This window comes from Syngnathus acus, chromosome 20 (assembly GCF_901709675.1).
Source record: "Syngnathus acus chromosome 20, fSynAcu1.2, whole genome shotgun sequence".
Lineage (NCBI taxonomy): Eukaryota > Metazoa > Chordata > Actinopteri > Syngnathiformes > Syngnathidae > Syngnathus > Syngnathus acus.
The window spans coordinates 925474-931473 of record NC_051104.1 but is presented as its reverse complement, the minus strand read 5'-3'; positions in this window follow the sequence as shown (position 1 = coordinate 931473).

The window sequence follows — 6000 nt, the reverse complement described above, 5'->3', positions numbered from 1 at the left end:
ATCTGTGATTTATCCGTTGATGTGGAGTCTGACGACAAGGCTGAGCCAGAGGAGAAAAGGCCGGTTGCTTATAAAAAGAATTTGTATCCTGTTTGACCTGTTTGACCCCACCTCCCACGCACGGCACACACACCTGATGGTCCACTGGGTTCATATGAGGCGAGGCTGCTCAAGGACGCCAATGAGGAAGAGGCGGGTAATTAAGGAGCAGGAAAGTGATAGCGTATTTAAACGAACGATCAAAGCCAATGCATTTTTTTTTTCAGACAAATGTCAGGACACAGAGGTGAAACCCAAACCTCATGTCAAGAAGACACATTTTTCTCACTTAGGTCAGAGAGAAACGCCACCCACGTGAGTGGATGCTTGATCGCGACGTTAATGACCTCTCCGCTCGCTTTATTGTTGTAGGAGCACTTCCAAGTTTGGGAATAATGACGGCATACCGATAGATAGAGGAAAAAAAGAAAGGGAGTGAAAGATACAAGGGCTGTTTTAAATTTCAAACCAGAAGAAGGCGACACCCCAACAGAGAAAATAAACATCAGAAAGGAAGAAAGTGAGAGTGTTTCTTTAACAAAACACATTTTGTAAAGTAAATTTTTTGCCATTTATTTCCTTTATTGGAATGCCCCTTATTAGTTTGTGGGAGGCAGAGCGGCGCTATAAATACTCTCTGTGGGGGAAGGGAGATATCCACATGGAAGTAATTGAGTGAAAAGAGGCCTCGCAGGGATGAAAGAGGGAGGCTGCAATTGGGGAAGAGGTAGGGGAGCCAGCCAGATTGTGGTCCTGAGGTGAAGCGGGTGGAGGCAGGCGCCACTGCAGATGTTTGCAGAGGCCGGCTTGCCATGACTCTGAGACTTTTTTTTGTATGGCTCTTCCATGTCCATGCGGGATAGAACTAGCAGAAAATTGCTTTATATGATACTTATAGAGGGGAAAAGAAGGGGGAAAAAAATACAACAGGCAGTTGAGAAATGAGCTGGCTATGCGTCTTCACTTTTCACACTGTCGGGCTGCAGCATGCCTTAATTGCCACTGAAAAGGGAGACAAATCCATCAAGATATCGCTAATGATCTTGACAAAGTGAGAAGGGACAATATAATCCAGAGATTGGTCAAATGAAAATACAGTGGGGTGCACACCACTGGCGGAGCTAGGATTTTTTCTTTGGGGGGCTGTGGGGTGGGGGTGGAGGTTAAGCAAAATCTTTAAATGTCAAAGACTCCCCCGCCTCACCCAAGGTAATCTGTACTAGGTTGGCAACCCTGCTAAGGAGAAAATGTAGGAATGTAATTAAAAAAAAATCAAAATACCGTATAGTGTGTGCCAAGCGTCAGAAAGAACGTGTTAGAACAAAACCGCCCTCGGACACCCTCGGTGTTTGCTCACTTAAAACAATCTCATAAAAATGGTAATGTTCTTCCTTCAAATAGCCATAATTAAAAAAATTGAAAAAAAAAATCAATTTTCAGTATGTTTAAATGTGGCCTTGGGAAAAACTATGACTGACTGACGTCTTCTTAGCTTCCAGTCAACCGGGTCAACGGGGGCCCGGTTGACACGGCTTTGGAGAGGGCGCTTCGCCATAAGGTCATAAGCAGCTCCGGGAGAGCTTGTTAACATTCCAGTGCCAGGGACCCGCCGCGGCTCCCTAATAAGGGCCGTCTTTGTGCGCGGGGCCAGGCGGAACAGCAGGCCGACGGACCGGTCAAGTGACAGGGATAGTGCGGCTGCTCGCGACACTCAAGGAACAAACATGGCACTGTGTGGCGGACAAAGGCACGGCCGCCGCGCATTGACGACTTGGTCGTCTCGGCCCTGTTGCTACCTCTGAAAGCAGAAATTCCTCCGTCTCCCACAATAGCCGTTTTTTTTTTTTTTTCTTTTTTACAAGCAGAATAAAAGGGGACTCCTATCAGTATTGTTCATCCATGGCAGCGGCGCTCTTGTCTGATTTGATCCTATCCAAGGTGTCGCTTTGTCCTTGCCTCCTCTATCGTGTCCGCTTGCCAATCACAAACATCAATCTCTACAATACAGACGAGAAACTCCCACATAATTTCCTCTTTCACAAGACAAGGACATAAAAAGGCGAGTTCCCCCTCGGTGTTACGGATTCGACAGCTCGTTGCCAAACGGTCGAGTTGCCGGATCGGCATCTGACAACAAGGCGAGGACTGAGAGCGGGGAGACAAAACAGCAGATAGCATGTCAGGGCTGCCCTAAAGAGAATGACAACCGCTACGAGGCCACGGGTATCATCTTGGCTGGAGTCAAAGGAGAAGCCGAGAAAAAAAACAGACTGGAACCAAACCAACCTTAAAATAAATAAATAAATAAATAAATAAATAAATAAATGAATCGGACGTCAAGCGCTTTGTGTGGCGGGCTCCATCTAGTGTGGAAACTGAGAAGTGCTCAAACTGTTGTGCGGGCCACATTCAATTATGTTTTCAGAATTTGCTGCGGGCCAATAAAAACTGGACCGCGGGCCGCAGTTGGCCCGCGGGCCGTAGTTTGGACACCCGTAGATAAAATAGATAGCACTCCCATAATGCTGCCTGGCTGACAATAACACATCCAAGCACCGTTCACAGGATTCGCACAAAGACAGACACGCACACACAAAGGTGGCGGGCTGTGTTGCCATGGCTCCCTCTGAGCTACAGCAGACAAGTGTTCATCTGTTACCGTGGCAACAAACTAACACGGAGAGTCGATTCAGGCAGAAGATCAACGAGAGGTCGTATGGAAGCCTCCTGGGGTCATATACGCCTGTATGGTGACATGTACTACTTTTTTGATTATTTGATTATCACCTTTAAATCTGAAGTAGTGTTTTGTGTCAAGTGATCATCTGATAGATTTCTGTCATCAAATGAAAATGATTATAATGCAAAAAAAAAGCACTGAACACTCATGGTCTATCATATGCTTTGGATTTCCTTCTTCCTGCTTTTCCACTGCCTCCTGTTTCTCATTTGTATGCGCTAACCTGAAGCAGATCCGTGTGATGTGTCTGAAATAATATTCATGCTCGCAGCCACAATCTGCGAGAGGATTGAGAGGTTTGTTTGAAGTGCACGAAACCCAAAGTATTCCGTGCTGCAGAATTCGCTTTAAAAGGCTGACTACCTGCATATGTTCAACTGAAGGTTAGCCACGAGGACTTCATCGAGACTAAATAGATTTAGTATTAATGCTTTTTTTTTTTACGCCCATGATAGCAAAGAGTAAAATTGAGATGACGATCATAAAACAGGAAATTCAACATATTGTCACCTAGCATAATAACAAGCGAGGATCTTTCCTGGCTGCATGTAGCTTTTCTGTGTTTTTATTATTTATTTTTAAGCCAATTGAGAAAGAGCCAAAATTTGACTGCTAGCTTAGCGTCTCGCTAGCTGCCAACGAGCTGGACGCCATATGACGACGGTTAATTGTGATCATAAACTGGAGTCTTTTATAGTGCATGTATAATGGTTTGATGTTTTACATAAAATTTGTGGTTGATGTAATTGTATAACTATTGTATCTATTACAAAGAAGAAAATATAAAACATAGTACCGTATTTTCCGCACTATAAGGCGCACCTAAAAACCTCCAATTTTCTCAAAAGCCGCCTTATAATATGGATTCGTGGATGAGGACTATCTTATTAAAGTAAGCTTTACGTGTTTAATTTGTGTTGTGTGACATTAACGTTTGAGCAACATTGAGTTATTGAAATATTGTTATTGTTTTCACTATTTCGAGTGTTACTATATTGTGATTGGAAAGGCTCCGTTGCTCCCCTGACACTCTTTCTGCATACCCCTGACTCACACATAAGCGACACCAGCACGTCAAAGAATGCAAACATGACCCAGCTTGTCAAAGTCAGCCATGTTTCCCCTCAAGGAGGAGGGAGGACTGGGGGCGTTGGGCTTTTTAAAGGGAGTCTTTAAAGACAGGTTACATTGGAAAAGGATGTCAAGAGTGTGCTTTCTCACGATGGAAAAAATACATAAATCACGATACAGCAGATACTCTGATAAATGCATGTCAGAGGAGATTATACACAGTAAGCATAACTGAATGATGAGTGCAGTAATTGCAGTCAGATGAGAATAAAATAAAGCATGATCCAGTGGAACAAACAAAAACAACCACAAGGATTCTGTTGTGGGAGCAACGGAGAATTTTCACGCATTCTAACAGCACCATCTCGTGTTCACAAGCCAGACCAGCAGGCCACCGTTTTTTTTTTTTTTTACCTGTACACTAAACGCTAAACCAGTGGTTCCCAAACTTTTGCAGGCTGGCGCCCCCTTTGGCTCCCCAGTGAATTCCTAGCGCCCCCCCCCCCCAAGGCACATATGGAAACAAACACCTCTTTCTTGATATTTGGTTTGCTGCAATTTGAAAAGAGAAAGGTTAAACACAAATGTGTATTTCACAAATAAAACCCAATTTAGTATTTAGTAAACCAATTTATTTTTTAGCAGTTTTAACTGTTTCAGCAACATAGAATCGTAAATAAACATTCCACCAGTAACCTTCATTGTCTCACACGTAATATTAATGGGATGGATGTGCTTGGTGCAGGGACATAAGCTTCTCAACATCAGGCTGGAACTCACTAAGAAGAAGTCGTAGATCCCCGCGGTCAGTAATTTTCAGTCGGTTTCTTTGCTTGGAAAGAAGCAAGGTGACTGCACTGAAGCCCCGTTCTACTAAATATGATGTTGGGAAGGCAATGAAGTACATCTTGACCTTGTTCCACAGCACTTGATAGCAGTCAGAGATTTTTTTTTGTAACCAAAAACTGGCTGGGCCAGAGCGGCGTGTTGTGTACAAATCGACTGCCGCCCCCCTACCGCCCTTTTCTTCCTCACCGCCCCCCCAGATCTTTCCACCGCCCGGCGGTGGCCGCCCACTTTGGGAACCACTGCGCTAAACTGTACGTTCAATTTTAATTAATAGTCACAAAAGGTGTACGCTCAACGACAGACTTGTGGACAGATTGCTGTTTCTAACATTTTGACCTTATCATACATTTAATAGCGTCATTAAAACACACTTCCGCTACTAGTGTCCAGGCCCCATTTTGGAGGCCTGACAGGATAGCCTGCTTAGCTCCATGAAAGATGACGGGTGACAGGATCAGAGGTCTCGGGCAAAAAAAAAAAAAAAAAAAAAAAGGATGGAGCTGCTGTGTCGGTCGGTGATTGACAGGTCTCCCACGGGGACGCCGCTTAACCGAAAGTGATTGACACACATCACACAAAAGTAATTCACTCTAGGTCAGCGCTTACAACAGCTTTACCCTGTCCTTTTCCCTTAGAAAAGTCCAGAGGAACATTGTTTGACAAGAAACCCCCCCCTGCTTCAAAATATGTCAATCAACGCATATGTCAACAATCAATCTCCAGGGTGAGCGCCAGTTGATGAATTACATAACCTGATATCCCTTGGCTAGCCTGTAATATTATGACTGCATTAGCATTCTATCCCACATCACTGACTGGTGATGATTAAGAGCGTAATATAAAATGAGAAGGCAGGCGGCCGTCACCACTGAATTAATTACAATGCGAACCACGGTCAATGTGCATGCGCAGACATTCAGCGGATTAAAGCTAATGGCTGCAACCTACACTCTCAATAACACGCTGAGTTGTTTTTTTTTCTTTTACAAACTGAGCACGCTTGCTTGTGACGATGAGTTGAAAGCTGCTGCCCAGTCTGCTCAGCCTATATTTCCTTTCCATTATTCGTCATTTCATTCCTGTTCTGGGCAGAAAAATGCCCATTCTCATGGCCTGTTATTGCAAGCGCAATTACCTACACTGCAAACCAGATTTGATTATGTTCTCATCTGCTGAGGTATGACAATGTCTGCATAAAAACTGATGTAGACACTGTTACTGATCAATTATGCATAACGCTCATGGCTTTATTTTAAGGGTCACCTGCGACACACGTTGGTGCGGTGTATACAATAATTGCA